General features: G+C 44.9%; 1 protein-coding gene and 1 long non-coding RNA gene across 2 annotated transcripts in view; one reads left to right on the top strand and one right to left on the bottom strand.

Annotated features, from left to right (window-relative positions):
- The window catches only part of MYO1E (myosin IE), a 199,436-nt gene that overhangs the window by 140,305 nt on the left and 40,157 nt on the right, over positions 1 to 18,974 (bottom strand). The gene's annotated exons all lie outside the window — the stretch shown is intronic.
- On the top strand, positions 3,162 to 5,846 carry LOC115302960. Its single transcript, XR_003913743.1, has 3 exons — positions 3,162 to 3,350; positions 3,789 to 3,868; positions 5,762 to 5,846. It is a non-coding gene; the product is annotated as an uncharacterized LOC115302960 (long non-coding RNA).

An 18,974-nucleotide genomic window follows, 5' to 3' on the forward strand; every position in this document is an offset into this window, starting at 1 on the left:
TGTGTATAGGCTCGTTCCCCAGCTGTTTATCACCACAGGTGAGTCTTAAAGTAACTCAACGAGGGAGGCCGGCAGGGAGCAGGCGTAAGGATCTCAGCCTGGACAGACTGGTAAACCTTCCCAGATACTTTAGGGGACCCCTGGGGAGAGGTAAAGATTCGGGGAGGGCAGAAGAACAAATTTCCTGTTGGGGTCATCAGCCTTGTGTGCTGCATCTCGCCTACTTAGAAATAAAGAGGGGGCAGGAGGAGGAAACCAGATCGGCAGCAGAGCTAGACTGCTTTAAACCTAGAGACAGGGAAAAAACAAACAGCTCTTTAAAAACACAATTGCTAAGCTTACTTAAAGGCAGGAATTCCAGACAAAAAGCCTCTCAGTTTGGTCATACACCCCTCCCCGGCCCACCCCGAGAGAGAAAGGGCAAAATTATCAAGGCACGGAGATGCAGGAGACGTCAGGCTGTGGATGAAGGCCCTGCTCCATGCCAACTTCTAAGTAAAATGAGGAATTACAGTAATTCAGCCCACAGCGATTTCCCGTTTTAACCGATGTTTCCTGTTTTCTATGCTGGGCATCATAAGATATTCAGAACCAGACCCAGAGTTCACGGGCCGCCCCTTCACTGGGCTACAATTTTTTCTGTTCACTCATGGCATTATGTGCAACACTACAAGCCCAAACCGATCTGGTTTCTTACTGACCTCAATTTGCGACCACCACACTGGCGCAGAGAGAACACTTGGCTCTGTGGGGGCGAGATGGGGCTTCTAGAAGACTCAGCCCGCCTAGCAGCTCCCCAGGCTCACTGCCCTTGAAATAGAGTTGGGGCCTGCAGGAGTCGTCCACCTCTGGCTGGGAGGATTCGATTCAGGAGTCAGGATAAGAGGCAGAAAGGGGACAAAAATCTTTCCTGCCCTGTCGGCGGATTGCTGCCCATCCCAGCGTAGAGGGGACTCCTGGATTTTTCTGTTCATTTTGGTTATGATTGTAGAATAGCAAAACTATGTGTTTTTTAATCTTTATTTTTGAGAGACAGAGCACGAGCAGGAGACAGGCAGAGAGGGAGACACAGAATCCAACGCAGGCTCCAGGGTCTGTGCTGTCAGCACAGAGCTCAACGTGGGGACTGAACTCACCAACTGCCAGCTCATGACCTGAATCAAAATTGGCCCCTTTAACCAACTGAGCCACCCAGGTGCCCCACAAAAGTATGGTTTTTCAAAAACCTTCTTAAAAAAATAATTTCACCACTTCATAAAAGTTACAAAAAATATACAAAGGATTCTTATACTTGTTACCAATTTGTAACATTTTGCCATCTTTGCTTCTTTTCTCTCTCTCTCTATTGTGGATTTTTTAAAAAGATAAACCAGGGGCGCCTGGATGGCTCAGTCGGTTGAGCATCTGGCTTCAGCTCCAGTCATGATCTCACAGTTCGTGGGTTCGAGCCCCGCGTCGGGCTCTGTGCTGACGGCTAGCTCAGAGCCTGGGGCCTGCTTCAGATTCTGTGTCTCCCTCTCTCTCTGATCCTCCCCTGCTCGCGCTCTCTCTCTCAAAAATAAATTAAAAAGCATTAAAAAAGTTTTTAAAAAGATAAACCATTGAAAATAGCTTTTATACATCATGCCCTCTTGTTCCTTAATACTTCAGTCTGTATGTCCTAAGAAAGGAATTTTCTTACATAACCAGAGTAAACAATCTCAGGAAATGTAACGTCGACACCATACTTTTATCCAAGTCAATGTTCCAGTTTCACCAATTATCCCAATAATGTTCTATGACAAGATTTTTGTTTGTTTGGTGCCAGACAATCTCGTATTGCATTTAGCTTTAACATTTCTCTAGTCTCCTTTAGTTTCTAACAGCTCTTCCGTTCTCCTTCATCCTTTCTGATACTAACATATTTAAGAAATTGGGCCAGTTATTTCATAGAATTTCCTTCAGTTTAGGTTTGTCTGATGTTTCCTCATAATTGGATTCAGCCTTTGCTTTTTTTTGCTAGAATTCTGGTCAAGTGATTCTGTGTCCTCAGGGTATCACGTCTGGAGGTACATGATGTTTGTTGATGTTTTTTGGTGATACTCGTTTTTATCACTTGGTTAAGTACTATCCCATCTCCCCACTGCATAACTGCTGTTTTTTCCTCTTGCAAGGGCCAAGCAACTTGTGGGAAGATACTCTGAGACTATATAAATATCCTGTTCCTTATCAAACTCTGACAACCAACTTTGAGGGAATGAAAACATTTTATGTTTATTTATTTTTGAGAGAGAGCGAGAGGGCACACACGCGTGGGGAGCAAGGGCAGAGACAGGAGGACAGAGGATATGAAGCAGGCTCTATGCTGATATCAGCGAGCCCAGTGTGGGGCTCGAATCCACAAACCATAAAATCATGATTTGAGCTGATGTCGGATGCCTAATCGACTGAGCCACCCAGGCGCCCCTGATGGAATTAAGATTTTAAACCCAGTTTCTTGGCATTCAAGAAGAATGCATTACTCTCAGATTTCAGACAGGCTATGTGGGCTTCTCAGAGACACGGTAGCTGGTTTCCTCAGATAGGCTGAGGTTGCTGGGTGGCTGTACTCCTCATCTGTGTCAAGTTCCACCTCCACAGGGCGTGAAATAATGCATTCCTAGAAGCTGAACTGAAAACCAGAAGTATGAGTCAAGGTGATTGTTAATGGCCCAGACAGCACCATGGAAATAGGTGTACACAGAATCAGGTCTGTCAGGAAATCAGGTCTGTCCATACACAATGTTATTACATGAGGGATGTTTATCTCTGGTTTCCTTTGTCAGCCTGCTCCCCACCCCAATCCCAACCCTCCTCTCTTTAGCTCCAATGTCGTTGAATGAGTATCTGTCTACTTAGATGGCGGACTTGGAAGAAGTTCTTTTGAACCAAAAAGCTTAAAGCCAGGGAGAGACAAGCGGTTTGGAGGTAAAGAACAACGTGAATTAAAAGGATGAAGTCCAACCAGTCAGTTCAAAGAGGCTGCCAACCATTGTTCCTCAGCCACAGCGAAGGAAGACCTTTACAACCAACCTTGGATTCCAGACATTCTCGTTCCCACGAGGGAAACCGCTACCACCTGGGACAGTCCTCAAACATTTTCTTTTTGCTAATAACTATTGTGTGGAAATATTACTTCAGAGGACTTTGTTATATAAGAGCCACCAGTAGATGGCCACTTCCACAACCAGAGCGGGGACAGAACTTCAGAAACAGTCCCGGAGCACTCTGTATGGCAGACCATCACAGACGTAAAGGCCAGTGTGCTTATCTGGAGACCAAAGATTATCCTTGCCCGGTCAATATGACGGCCTGGAGCCCTTTCTGGGAAGGTATGTGCCAGCTAGTGATGTCATAGCTGCTGCTGAACCAACACTAGAAAAATGAGCCTTACACTTCCTACTTAAAGGTCTCATATCTAAGATGTGTTTTCCTCTCCTAGCTAGAATAATGAGATATAAAGTATTTGTAATGTACTCTGAAATTCTGATTTCAATGAGTAATTTCAGAATTTTTTTTTTTAAGGGATGGCATTCTTTTAATAACAACTGGACTCTGTGGTCTTTTTCTTCAACCATGTTTTTTACAGATTCAGTCATTTAACCCAAACAACAATACCTGTGCTGGGTACTGTGCCAGCCCCTGGGGATATAATGATTTTTTAAAGAGATATAGAGGCTTACAAATTAATTGCTTAAGTCTGCAGTTGCAGTCCGGGTATGAAGAATGACTTGTGTTGACATAAGATTCCATTCTTTCTTCACATAAAGATACTGAATGAGCTGATGGCTCCCAGGAAGAATGTCCCTGCAGTTCACACCTGATTGCAAAATACTCCCCCGGCTGCCAGGTAAGCTGAGAAGACACGAGTTCACACAAATCATTGCTCGTGATCCTCATTGACAAGTGAATTCTAACCTGAATGACCCCATTTTAAGACTGCTGTAGTTAACTTCATTTTAGAAACACCAGTCCAAGCTCTATCACACCACGATTAGTTCGAACCATCATTTACTTCATTTAAATTAAGTTGGTTAGATTTTTTCCTAAAAATTGTTTTTTGTTTTTTTCAGGATGCCTGGGTGGCTCAGTCAGTTCAGCATCTGACTCTTGTTTTCTTGACTTCACAGTTCATGAGTTTGAGCCCTACATTGGGCTCTGCACTGACAGGTGCAGAACCTGCTTGGGATTCTATCTCCCTCTCTCCCTGCCTCTCCCCCACTTGCTTTCCATCTCTCTCTCTCAAAATAAGTAAAAATAAACTTTAAAAAATTCGGGTTTTTTCTACCTCAAACATTGTTTTTTAAAAAATAAATGCCCAACCATGAGGCTCAGAAATTTGGTGTGAGGTGTGGTATGCTATCTCCCCTCTGGCAAAAGGTTTTAAATGTCCTAACTGGAATCCCTAAATCTTTAATGTGAAGTAAGATCTCTGTCAGATATACTTTGTTGCCACTGAGAAGCTGAAGAGGCGTTTGAGCAACTGTTTACTACAGACCAGTTAGCTATTCCATAATTTATCACCAGGTAAAGCACTAAGTGTTAAATGCCAGGCTGTGGGTTCTCCTGAATCTCTTCTAGAGAATCTAGGGCAACTCCTCCCAGCCAGTAAGTCTGGCAGGACCAGTCCTCGGAGCAAGGCTGAGGGGGGACTGGGATTTCCTGGTTCCCAGGGCTCTGCCTGCCTGGCCACGCTGAAGTCTGTCCCCTTCCCAACATCTTCAATGGCAAAACACACTACCAAGCACTGAGAGCTGTTTAACAAAATCTGCCACGGTCCTCGGCCACCCATCCTTCCCGCCCCGCCCCCTCACTCAACTTAATCAAGAGAGGAAGTGAATCTACCCTTGATGCTGTCATCATTTTTGAAATCTGGAAGTGAGTCCCATGATGTAAAAGGAAGTTAAACGTTGGTGGAAGACAATGAGTCGCTACACTGGTCTGGAAACCTGTGACTGCCTTCGAGTTATAAATCTTCCAGGGTTCTAATTTAGAAAAACATTTCCCCGGGGCGCCTGGGTGGCTCAGTCCGTTGAGAATCTGACTCTTGGTTTTGACTCAGGTCAGTCTTAATCTCACAGTTCGTGAGATCAAGATCAAGCCCACGTCACACTCTGCACACTGACAGCCCGGAGCCTGCTTGGGATTCTCTTTCTCTCTCTCTCTCTCTCTCTGCCCCTCCCCCGACTCAGTTTGCTCACTCTCTGTCTCAAAAAAGTAAATAAACAAACAAAAAATTTTCGAAAGACATTTCCCAAATGCCCTCTTTGGTTGGAGGTATATGGCTCCAAAGAATTTTGTCAGAGGCTCTCTTGAAGGGCTCATAGACCAACTCTAAGGCACCATCCAAATGATAAAATCCTAACAACAAGAGTAATAGGAAAAAAAACAAATTCTTTGAATGGGTTTGTTTTGTATCTTTTAAAAATTTTAGCAGTTAAAGTGCATGACTCCCCAGAATGTTTAAAATGTCTCCCAAGTTAAGGACCTACATTCGTTAATGTATCCACAGCCCAGGAAGCATCCTCCGGAATGGAATCTGGACTCCAAATTAGAATGTATATTTACATCCAAGTACTTTAAAACAGATCAATTCCCCTTTTATATTATGGCAACTTGTCACCAGAGTTCACCTTCTCTTTTTCTCAGAGCTAGCCTCATTCCTAGGAAATCTTACCAGTCTGTTACAATCCCAAAAGCTAGCCTTCCTTCGTCATGTGCTCTGTCCCCTCTTTACCAACAGGAGCCTCACTGGTGAAAGCACTTAGCACTGTCTCCAGGGCTGATCTGAAGGCTATAATTCGTAACTGAGAAGTTTCTCCTGGATGCTGGGAAGAATAAAGGAAGTAACAACCACTCTGAGTACTTGAGCCAACTTTATTATCTCAAAGTCCATACTCTGCCCGGACCTGGCAGAGAGAAAAGGCCCAGTTCTGAACCCTGATGAACAGATTCCAATTTCCTCTTCTGCCGCTTACTACTGGCTGGGTCGCCTGGGGGATTCACTAGAACTCTCTTGTTTCTAACCTCTCAGGGGTGTTGGTGAGAGACCAATGAGACCAAGGGCAGGAAAGTCCTTTGTAAATCTTACGGTGGCACATAGGTGGGTTATTTTGATAAAACCAAGAGAGAATGAGGTACAATTTGTTAGTTTCTCCTAACTTAGGCCCTTATACTAATTTGAGACATACTTTGCAGAACTTATGTTCCCCCATCCTCAAACCTGTTTCCAAAAAAAATGCAAGAACACCTAAAGGAAGAAAAACTTGCGCACTGCCTGCCGGAGGCAAAGTCTCCCGTGCAGGTACAAGAGAGGAAGGGATCCGGCTAAAACTCCAGTAATGTCCTGGGTGGGATAGGGGTCAGATGTGGGAAAAGGTTAAAACAGTACACATTGAAGCTAACAGAAACCAGCACACCAATGAAGAGCTCAGTTAGCTATTAAAGAGGATTTGGCGACATGTCCAGAGACCTAAGGCACTTTCCTAAATAGCTGGGGAGAAGAGTCAACCCCCAAAATAATTTCTATGTAATTCATAGCAATGAGTCTGTCATCTTGAGATGGCAACATGCTATGAAGAAATAGCAAGCAAGAGAACGAAGCAAGAGAGATGAGCGGCGTGCCGGGGTGGAGAAGCCCAGCGCTTACAAGTCAGAGCCCCCCTTAGCCGGGTGACCACAGCAGCCATTTAGGGCCAACCTGGTCTCACGTTCTATATCCTTGAAAAGGTTGTCACGACCACACTCACAGGGCCATTAGAAGAAATGTGTTACACCTGGGACCCATCTCAATGGTTGGGTTCGACGTGCTGTCTTGACATGAATTAGACATAAACACAGCTGATTCTCTGACTAGGCCTTGAGTGCCCTGTGAGCTGGGACATCTGTCCCTGTTTGACTTCCCAGTCTACCCAGCTCAGTGCTCAGCACTCCTCAGGGTTTGATCAGTTTTATTAAATTTATACAGTGAAGTGTAAGTAGATTATAACCTGAACATAAAGGTCTGTAAACTATATAAAGATAAGATTTAAAGGCAAACAAAAGACACTTGCCAAATTAAAATATGAAAATAGTGTTTGGAAGGTGAAGACGGGTGAGGGTCTGTCTTCTGCCCAGGAGAAAGTGACATCGTGACCAGGGCACCCTTGAATTTGCTCTGCTAGGCTGGGGCACCTCTAGAGTGGAGAAAGGAACCGCTCTCCGGGGCTGTCTGGGACAGTAGCCCTCAGCGTCACCCCAAACTACCTACCATATCAACTGATCCCCACATAAAGGAAAATGTGACGCCCTGGATTGTTTGTCTAGGAACCATCCAACCTGACAGATAAGCTCCATGTCACAAATAAAGCCTGCACTTTCAGACCCTGGTCAAATCTAAACGTGACTGGTAGAATCAGCTACCAACTTGATAAAATCTACTGTCTGAAATACAAAAGCAAGAGGCAACGGGCCTGGTGGGTTTCCCCTTGGAGAGGGAACTGTAACACCCCAGCTGGGTTCATGTCTCCAAGTCGTAGCCCTGAGGTATAAACATCTCCAATTTGGCCCTCTATGTAGCTCCACAGAGTGGTGAGTGAGACAAAATCGGTGCTCAAAAGCTGCTTATTATCCTAAATGAGTAGGACCCTCTCCTAATAAAATAACAACACCAGGAATGTAATGGGTCCTTTCCCGAATATATGGCACTTCACAGCTGGACAGTGATGCCTGATGTAGTTCTAAGGCAGCCATGCCTATTTGTATTTTCAACACGAGGAACCTGGCGGTCAGGTATTTGGTCAAGATCACAGGTGAAGCAAAACGCAGAGCTGGATTCTTACTCAGCTGCTTCAGGTAGCTTCTTTTCATCTCTTAAGAAATGGTGACAGTGGGTGATAGTGACCCTGGGAAATAACTAGAGCTGAAACAGATCTCGGCTCTAGAGTTTTCCTTTAGACTTCTGAAGCCCAGTGAAAAGATGGGCTTTCCAGAGGCTGTTGGGGAAAAGTGCTATCCTGTAATTATTTAGGTATGACACTACAGAAGTCATAATGTGACTCTTTGCCTTTTTTGTTTTCTCCATTCAAATGAAATGGAACTTTCCTTTCAAGAAGGCTCTGTTGAAACTACCCTGGTTTCGGTAGAAATGCCCAGGGGTCAGGCTGTTGGCTCAAATTTCCTTTGCAGGTACAGAAGAAGTGGGGACTATTAATGCAAACTTACCTAGTGATGTAAATGAAGTTATAAATTGAGCTATTCATTAACCTCAGCTCAAAGAAAACCTTAGAAACATAGAATTTCCCATTATTTTCCCCATCATAGTCAAAACTGAGTGCATTGTAATTCTAAAAAGCACTTTGGTCTCTATAATTTCATTTTCACAACCTTGTGAAGTTGAGATCACCATCCACAACTTACAGATCAGGAAACTGAAGCTTTAAGAGGATGAGAAACTGGCCCAATGTTGCAGGGAGGTCTCCTCTAAGTGCACCCAGACTTCCTGAATTTACAGGGCAGGCTTTCCCCTTCCACTATGCAACATGCCGATGTCTTCCTGCCAACGACCACCAGGAAACACATCTGTAGTTGCATCCATCACAGTACCGAGAGCGCACGCCATGGAGTCCCGTGGACGTCTTCAGTGAGAGGGTATTAGAACCTATTCCAGGATTTGGGCTTTGGTGATGCAAGGCTTTGCTTCAGATGGGGCACTCAATGACCGTGTATCTCAATAAATGTTACCTGTAGGGAGCTGACCGGAGTGCAGAGAGCAGTGAAATGGTAAGGCAGCAGTGGCCACTCCTATTAGCCAGGTGGGGGGAGTGTTGGGCAGTATTTTATGGGTTGTAAAGTAGCCTTGGCTTAGTCTGTGCTTAGACAAAATCACAGTGTTTGGTCTCACTTGACCACGGTTTAAGAAGGAATTTTTCTGAGGCTAGCGTTGTGTGCACTTGCGCATAACCAACAGGAGAACACAGCCTAGCTGGGTCAGGCCAGGGCTTGCTTTGTTTCTTAAACAACATCCTCCAAGCAATCTTTGTAACTTACAAAAAGTCAAGGAAGATCATTCACTAATAATTTCATTTAAATGAAACCTTCACTTTGTGAAACCAAAAACACAACCCACATTCAATTGCCCCGGGAACTCCCTGACAGATGCAATAAGCCTTGAGTCACAGTCTTGCGCGGTCTTGTCTCCGCTTCCATTCGGATTCCCTCCTGTCTGAGCAACTGGCTCACGGGCACAGAGAGGGGCTGAACAGCGGCAGGGCTCACAAGTTGTCCCGCAACAGCCATGCTTCCTTTCCTTCAATAACACAACCTCTGGCTTTTAGTTGGGCATGTGGCTGCTCGGAATAAAGAATTCATTCCCTGATTCTTGTGCAACTAGGTGTGGCTGATGATGTAAGGGAAAGGAGAGTGGGCAAGTCCTAGGGCATGTCGCAGAGTGGGGGAGGGGGCATGACCTCCTTACTCCGCCCTTGCTCAAAATTGACAGGTGGGAGCCAAAGTTCCACGTGGGCTCATCAGGACCAGTGCCACACCTTGGGGTGGCTGAGCAGAAAACAGGAAGTAGCCTGTGCCTCAGGCAACTGCGATGTCCCGTACCAACGCAGCACTGCCTCCGTACAGGATGTTAAGTGGGAGAAAACTAAACACACACACCACAGTAACAACAACAACAAAAAATCACTCAAGTCATCTATACTTCAACAATAAATTAATAGGGAAAAAAATAAACTCACTTGTAATTGCTGCTGCATAGTCTCAGGTGGAAATTTTTTCCATTTGAATGTGGGACAACTACATGTAATCCCAGAAGTTCTTCTATCGCTCCAGGCTTACACAGATGTTCCTGAATCCCTTTGCTCTGTGTTAGTCCTGTCCCCAGGAAGGCACAAGACAGTAGAAACCTGCCGGCTCTCCTCAGTACTATTGCACAATACAGGTAAAAACCTGTGTATACATTACTGTACCTTGCTGTGCCCACTGTTTCATGAGTATAGTTATGTTTTATCAAATTACATAATATATTTCTAATTTTTCCTTTTTTGTCTCACTCCTTCCCAATAACACAGAAACCGCTGATGGGGCACAGAGGACCGAACAAATGTCTGTTTTAATGAGCCTTTAAAGACCATAATGTGATCATATTTTAACATCTACTACTTCATCTATTCACCTCTTCTCGTGTGAGATATTCATGTTCATGGATGGATGAAAACATATACCTCAAATAAACTGCAAATTGCTATGGGATTGCTCCCCAGGTTGGCAAAGACTCAAATGTTAAATTTGTGAGTGCCAAGAGTTTAAATATATAAAATGCCTTTATTTGTAAAAGGCCTCAAAGGACTTTTTTCACTGTTGAGTCATCATATCCCTTACATTTGTAAAACCATTTGCAATTTACAAAGTGCTTTCATACTTATCATCGCATAGTCCTTGTAGTCAGGCTGGATATTAGTAATTTATATGTTACAAACAAGGAGCGAGAAGCTCTGAGCTGGTGAGTCACTTGCTCATGGTGCCATTCATCTAAAAAAAAAAAATCTGCAAATGGCCCATTGCGTGATTTTCCTGGTTTCCCCATTATGAGCAATGTTGCAGGAAGCCTTCTCATACCTGTTATCTTTGCCCTGTGGGCTAACATTTCTGTGGGATGAAGTCTCAAGTGGAACTTCCGGTCTGGGATTTGAGGACGGATGTGGAGCAGGTAGAAGGGGCACTGGGAAAGCATTCCTGGTGGGGAAGTGAAGTCGAGGAGGCAGGCCTGAGTAGATCATCATTCCCAGTTTTATTTAACCAGAAGTGCGGGCTGCTGCTTTCTCTTCAGAGTGAAACTAAGTCCCAGCGGCTGTCACCCAGGGGAGCTGCAGGGTGACCTGGGCAGTGGCCCCTCTCCAGTGTCTCAGGTCGTCCCCAAGTATGGGTTAGCCCAACAGATCCACCAGCAGCTGCTTCAACACCTCAGGCCCCGGAAGGATGAGGTCCTGCAGAGCTGTTCTCTATTGAAGAAGAGGAAGCTGGGGGTCCTTGTGATGGATAACAGCAGTGCAGGAAAGGGACAGAACCAGCACCAGATTCTGCCTCTCAAACCGGATCTCTGTTCATCTCAATGAGAATTCTGACATTTCCTTCTCACCTTCACTCCCACAGTTTGCTACATACATTCCAAGACCCCTAGTCCTGCCCTTTAGGTGAGTATGTAGTCGATAATGGTTCCAATGGTTCATTAGTTCTCTTTATTTATTTATGTCTTATTTCCTGAGGGATAGAATGGCAGAAAGAGCTCTGGCCCTAAGAGTCAGAAAGGCCTGGAAGAAGACAGAGAAGGGAGACTGAAGAGGAATGGAAAGGGAATGAGCAGTGCAGGGCACCAGCTCTGAGCCATCACCTTACACACATTAACTGGTATCTGTCCTCACAATCATCTTGTAAGTATAGTGTTGTTGGTCCACTACTGATGAGAAAATGGAGCTTGGAGAAGTTAAGAGTCTTGGCCAAACACTAACCCCCACGCAGGAAGAACAACAGGACTTCTGCGGGCAAGGGGTTTTCCATTGTTCTACATCTATGAAAACCAAAGGAGATAATGAATACAAAAACTAGCTACTGAAGACTGAGAGCCTATGATGATGCCAATGCCAGGGCCTGAAACTTATGTTCTCCAAGGTCTGAGTCTCTCTGCAGGTCAGCCAGTCGCCCAGTCAGGCTCTAGGATGGCTGGGAACCGACTTGAATAAAGGGCCTGCAGGGCTGCACTTAGCAAGTGCGTGGCCACCACCCCCCTACACAGTCACACCGCATTTACAAGAATCTCCTCAGGAGGGTGTAGGCCAAAATCTGTGTCATTTGCCTGCTTTCAGTTTATAAATCGGTATTCCCATTGATTTCCAAGATGGCTCCTGACTTTCTTCCATACGATTTCCTCCTTATTACTCTCCTTTTCAAGACAATAAAGCATAATTGGAGGTAGTTAGGGAAGGACAAAGAAGGAGAAGCTTGTCCACAAAGCCTTGTTTATCTTCAAGAAACAAATATGTATATATACATACAGTGTCTGTATCATATAGATAGTTATTATATACCTATACACTTAGAACAAACACACAAGCATATTTTTCAATAGGCTCAGAGTTACCATTAAATCATTCCTCCCCCTACATCCAATCTTACTGGTTATACCTTTGACCTGTTCCTCGACTCTACCCCTCCTCTATTCTCAAGCCACTGCCTTACTTAGGGTCTCATTATTTCTCACCTGCAATAGTATCCTAACTGGTCTTGGGGTCAGTGGCCCGCCTCCTGCTGCTTTGGTCCTGTGTTCCCTTCCTTCATAATTACTTCATAATTACTGCTATATTACTCAAGGTAGAGGCAGCTTCTTAACTCCTCAAGGGCACATTTCAGAGATGAGTTGACTAGCTGGATATAGCAGCAAGCCCATTGCTATCTTAAGCCCTAAAATGATAAGATGTAGCAAAGTGAATGCTTGTTATTGGTTGAGCTGTGTCCTCCTCCAAAAAAAAAAAAAAAAGGTATCCTGAATAACTAACCTCCAATCTTTGTGAATGTGACTTTATTTGGAAATAGGGTATATGTAGATGTAGTAAAGTCAAGATGAGGTCATTAGGGTGGGACTCAATCCAGTATGACTGATGTCCTTCTAAGAAGAGACAGGCATGCAAAGATGCCAGGTGACAACAGAGGCAGAGATAGGAACCAAGGATTGCACAACACCAGAACCCAAGAAAAAGACATGGGACAGATTCTCATGCCTTCAGAGAATAGATTTCTCTGGTCTTAAGCCACATAGCTTGCGGTCATTTGTGAAGGTAGCCAGAGGATCTTTAAAAAGGTGAGAAGAGTTGACTATCAAGAAAGAACCCTCCAAATCAAAGCTCCCTCATATGTCTGCCTCTGTTAGTGTCTCATCTACCCCATCGGAAGCCAGTGACTCCAGAGTTATGATTCTAAAGAACACACTTGATTATGTCATTCTCTTTTCTAAAAAGTTTCCCATTTTCTAGAAGGCAAAGTCTAAGCCCCTAATATGCCATGTAAGGCCTTCACAGTCTGGTCCTAACCTGCCTTTCCGACATAACTGCCATCCTTCCACCATGCGGACCACTAGCCATCATGGTGCCCCAAAGTCCAGGGACTGGTTCTCATGTCCAGTAGACAACAGGCATGGAGACAGCAACTGCCCCAGGTGGCCCTGAGAGTAGGCGTGGGTGTCCGCCATACTGAGCAAGCCCAGGATGCCCAAAGCAGGCCAAAGGCAGGGCAAAGTTGAACCAGGCAGAAAGATGTGTGGCTTTGAGCACAGAAGGCACAGGGGTTTGCCACAGCGGAGGCATAATTTGGTGCGTATGTTATCAGGCACTACCACTTAATAGTATATGCAGCATTCTATTTCCTCTCTGAATTCACTTTGAACCTTCATCAATCAATAAATTATTGAGTTATCTACAATGCACTTAGCCCTGTGCTCAGTGCAAGGACACACAGAAGAGTGTATAAGGCGTGTCAAGTTCACTAATCCAATGAGTTTGGTCTAACTGGGGAAAGGACTAACGTGCAATGCGCATATGATGCAAGGCAGCAGATTCAGTTCTGGGGCTTAATTTAAAAATTGGAAGAGTTCTGAGAAGGGAAGTGACCTGAGTGGAGTGGCGCAGTCAGGAAAGAGGAGGTGGAGGAATGGGAACCAAGGCTGGGGCTGGCAGATGCCGAGGACTTAAGTGGCCAACGGGAGGAGGGAGGACAATACAGATGAAGGTACAGAAGCAGAAGGAGAAGACATTACTACTACTGGTGAAACCTAGTTTTCAAAGCACCATTCTCAATTAGCCTAGTTCACTAGATCGGTCTAGTCCAGATAAGCAATATCAGCAACACCTAGAAACTCATCAGAAATGCCAAGTCTCAGCCCTGCCCCCCAACCTAGTTGAATGACGGGCACTGGGAGTGGGGGTCTGGGTAGGGCCCTGCAATCTGTGCAAGTCCAATGCACTCTCCAGGTGATTCTAATGCAGGCTAAATAATAAGTTTGTTTATTTATTTTGAGAAAGAACAAGCGGGGAAGGGTGAGACTGAAAATCCCAAGCGGGATCCACCCTACCAGTGCAGAGCCTGACATAGGGCTTACACTCACGAACCTCAAGATCATGACCACTGAGCCAAAGTGGGCCGCTTAACCGTCTGAGCCACGCTGGCGCCCCTGAAGGTGAAGGTTTTGAGAACCGCTGCTCTCAGAAGACGTGCTATAAATAAATTTATGATATCTCTTCCTATAGAAGAAACTTTTCAATGGTCCCTAACTTTTAATTCACTTCATTTATGATTTATGATATCCCTTCCTGTAGAAGAAACTTTTACATCATCCCTAACTGTTAACTCATTTCACTGAATTCTGATAGAACCTAAATGCAGTGCTGTGGCATGTGCCCAGCACAAGGCAGGGACACCAGCGTGCACATGGGAATAGGGGTGTGCACAAGGACCAAATCGGTCCTCTGACTGCAGGAAGTAACTGCTAAGATACATCTGAGAAAGATCTAGAAAGGAAGCTGCACAGGCCTGATGTCACAGTTCTGTTGGGCAAGAAATTTTATATACTAAAAATAAAGAAAGCGATTCACTGTGCTTACCTACACCCCATAAATAATAATGGGGGCATAGACACAACTACCTCCCTGATCACCCCAACATCCTTCTGGGATCATCTGGTGGCCAGTTCTCCTACGTGCACACACCAGAGATAAGACCCGCACACTCTATTGCGTTCTGTGCTTCTGTTTTTGAGGACCGTCGACAATTCCCTGTATCCACCACTCTGGCCAGATGAAGGTTGGGTTTATTTTGACTTATGTTGGGCCTGCAGCTCCTCGTTAAGTAAACTAGGACTCCGTGTCTGGCCAATGCATTTGAGAAGAGAAAAATAGAAAGGAATCAAAGTGAATTGTAGGGAGGGAAGGAGGGGAAGTTCCCTGGAAGTCTAAAAGTAGGAAGCAAGGATGGTATTTTTGGCTTGGGACTTTCTGTACCACATGAAATTATGAGAATGACTTAATTGTTCCTGTGCATCTGAAACCCGAGAGAGACCATAATGGCTGGTTACACCCAGACCGACTGGAACAGGGGTTAGACGAGGTGGCCTCCTGCCAATGGACCCTGCTCTGGCACGATGGCTGTTGTCACAGCCGGGCTGGGTCTGATGATGGCCGGCTTGGCTTTCTCCCTCAACCTCCCCGGAGCAGACAAGGTGGTGTGTTACAGAGGGCTCCCATATCAAGGGTAACTAGAGGAGCAGACGGTGGGCTCCAGAAGGACTGGGTTCTAGTCTTTTCTCTAGCAAAGTCTTTTCTCTCTAGTGGCTATATGCAGTCAGGCAAGAATCTTAACTTTCCTCTGGTTCCTCCTCTCCTGAAAGAGAAAGGCATGCTATATGTGCCTTGGTTATTTCATAGAATGAGGGAGAAAAAGAAAAAAGGAAAGAGATGCAAAGAAAACCCTCTGGAAAGTTAAGATTGTTCTATTATTGGGAGTTATTCCTGGAGTCTGGTTTTCACCTGGTATCTTTTGCCCCCTCTTCTTGTGATGGATGCCTATGGGGCTGCCTGCCCTGCTTCTCTTTCTGTGGGAGGTGGCGGTCATGCTGGCCAATGCCTTGCCACCTGGCCCCAGAAGAAGACCCCCCTGACCTAATCCAGACCAACCAGATTATCATTCCCAGGAATTTATGGGGGCTGCTTAGTGGTGACTTGGACTCATGACCTACCCTAGTGGTTGCTATCAGGGGTGCTTTTACTCCCCAGGGAGCACAGGATGATGTCTGGATTCACTTTTGGCTGCCACAATGTGGAGGGGGGACTACTGGCATTTAGAGCAGACCAGGGGTGCTGCTAAATATCCTCCAAAGAACAGGATGGGCCCTCATGACAAATTATCTGGCCCAGAATGTCAGTAGTACCAAGACTGAGAAGCCCAGCAACAGAGTAGCTGCCAAGCAAACGGCCCCAGGGGCCAGGCACATACAGGGGATGATTCAGGCAGTGGGGACGGGGCTGACCGACAACGAAGGGTCTGATTCTTCTGGACCACTCCAGCCCGTGGTTACCGCTAGTTGTGGCCACAGGGAAACCTGAAGTCTTGGTATTCTAGAGAAGCTGGAAAACTGGACTTTCATGTGAAATCTGATTTTATTTGTCTTTTAAGTAAGCTCTATGCTCAATATGGGGGCTGAACTCACAACCCCAAGTTCAAGAGTTGCATGCTCTATTGACTGAGCCTGCCAGGCACCCTGAAATCTGGTTTTTAAATGCTGGCTCAGATTTTTTAAACATATGGGCCAAATATAAATACATCTCCAGGCTTCGTGGAGGCTGGGGGCGGAGGGGTTGGTCACCAGTTTACCTCTGATCTACAGAGAAGGTCCAAAGCCTCCTTTACTTGGACCCCTGGAGGCTTGCTAGCTCTTCCCTCCTCCTGGGATTTGTGAGGCAGCCCAAGAGGTTCCATGCACACCAAAAACCTTCCCTGGTGCACACCTCTGCCCCCCTTTCACACACTCACCTCTTCAGCTACATCTTTGACCTGATGTGTCACCTCCACCTAAGTAAGAATTTCAATCTCTCGGGGTTGGAAAAGGGCTACTCCTGACATGCCTGGGAAAATATTTGACATATTACTTAACCTCTCTGAGCCTCAGTTTCCTCACTTGTATAACTTGGGCAATAATAGGAATAAATCTTCAGGCTGTTAGGAAGATTGAATACGTTCATATAGCACCTTAACCTCCTTCTTGAATCCGTAGCCTTTGGAAATAATGCTCTAATGCTACTGCCGCTGTTAATACAAATAATGAAACCAGCACATTTAGATCAAGATGAATGCTAGTATTTGTCTGAGGCTAAAAACTCACACAGGGTGGAACTTGGACATTAAATCACTTTCTCAGGACAAATAAGCCATGTCTCATCAGTTACTTGGACACATTTTTGGAACACGTTGCAGACGCCTAAGAATATTTTGTGTGTTGATGTATGGTGGACCGACCACTACCAGGGTGACTTGGCTTATGCGGATTCTGAGAAGGGGAATGAACAGCAGGAGAGACAGCGAGCAAGGAGAGGGTAACTGTCAAACCATCCAACTGCCACTCGCAAAAAAGAAAAAAAAATTATACAAGAAATTCTTAGGCCAGAGTGCAACAATCTCTCACCATCTTAAGAATTTAGTGAACTCAGGTTTATGGCAAATCCAACCTGTCACAAGGCTTATGGCATTCTTTGCTGCAGCCAAGTCATTCTGGCCTGAGCTCTTGCCAAGGCTACTTGACCCTCATAAAAATCCTTGACAGTGGAGAGGGTGCCATTTTTCCCCTCTGCCTTTGGAAAGCTTCCTTGACAACGCCCATTACAAAGAGAATAGGGTCTGCTCTTCAGACTGGAGGCCAAAATGCTAATTCACTAATACCCAAGTCTGCCAAAAAAATTTGTGGGTAGTACTCTCTCCTTCCAGCAGTGTAATAGAGAGAAAAGAAAGAGAGAAATGGAATGGACATAAAGAAAATCCAGAAAGAATTCTGATAGTAAGCCCAAACGATCACATGTGGTTTCTCCCATTTGCCCTTCCTACTTCACTTCCAGTCACTTTTTGCCAATATAAAAGGGTCTTTAGATGACAAAATCATTTCATCATATATGGACTGGATATTGGTTTTGTTGCTTTTGATAGCCGACTCCACAGAGGATTTCCATGACATCTTCTGCGTTCATTAGCAATTGTTTCATTATTTCTGTGAAAGCACTGTCTTATGTAAGGAAGGTCATACAAAGCAAATAATGCATACTCAAAATAGAAACATACTAGGAAAAATTAATCTGGATTCAGTGCAAGGACTGGTGAAAGTTGATATTATTAAGCTATCACTCATGAATGTTAACAACTAACTTCCCACAGCTCTATCAGAAGCAGAGCCCCCAAAATAACCTCCAGAGCCCAAGAATATACTGGAACATTAAGCTGCATTCTTGCTAGAAGTGGTTTCTTCCCTAGGCAGGGAAGAAAGTGCATCTGATGTTTTGCAATTCGGTAACCCAAAGGGGGCATTATACTTTCCAATCTTGCTCTATCCAACCATCAATTCAATAAATATTTACTGAGTGCCTCTTATGTGCCAGACACTTTGCTACGAGTTGAGTGATGTAGATGAACACGGGTATTTTGCCTGTCCCCATGGAGCTTACAGCCCAAGGAGACAAAGAGTCAGGTTAATGGGCAATGCCAACAGGTTGCTAAGAGTTATGTATGGTAAGATATGGCCTTCGCTTCCCTCTCCTCCCCAGAGAAGCTTAGAACAACAGGCTGCAAGAACTTAATCTGATATTAAGTTATGGAAACAGTCCAGATTCTGGGGTCCAACTCTAAACTCACAATCACCAAAGCAAACCAACAGAGGAAATAATTTGGGAAGAGAGCAGCAACAGAGACCATAAAGAAGGGGAGGCAGAAGTGACGGACAGACTTAGGAGAAGAAATTGTCTGGCTTGCTAGGAGCCTGGAATCCTAGGAAAAGCAATGAGAGCTGTGCCCGGAAAGAGCACGTGGGGCATCAGGGAAGGTGTAGGAAAGTTAGTCAGGGACTTTTCCAAATCCTGGACACAGGCTAACTAACTCAACTTGTATGAGAATCCTTTAAAGCAGGTATGATTATGATCACTCCCATTCTACAAATGAGGAAACTGAGGTAGAAAGGTTACAAAACTTGCCCAAGGTTATTAGTAAGTCATGGCACCAGGATTCAAGCCGGCTCTAGAACCTTTGTTTCATATTAAATGTGTGTCAGAGATTTCAGACAGGCCTTAGGGAAAAATGAGAAGTCACAGAGTATTTTAAGCAAGATACCACGTAATTAAAACATTGATTTTGGAATTCATGTAGTCACTGAACATAGAATGATCTGGAAG

The sequence above is a fragment of the Suricata suricatta genome, chromosome 9 (assembly GCF_006229205.1).
Source record: "Suricata suricatta isolate VVHF042 chromosome 9, meerkat_22Aug2017_6uvM2_HiC, whole genome shotgun sequence".
Taxonomy (NCBI): domain Eukaryota; kingdom Metazoa; phylum Chordata; class Mammalia; order Carnivora; family Herpestidae; genus Suricata; species Suricata suricatta.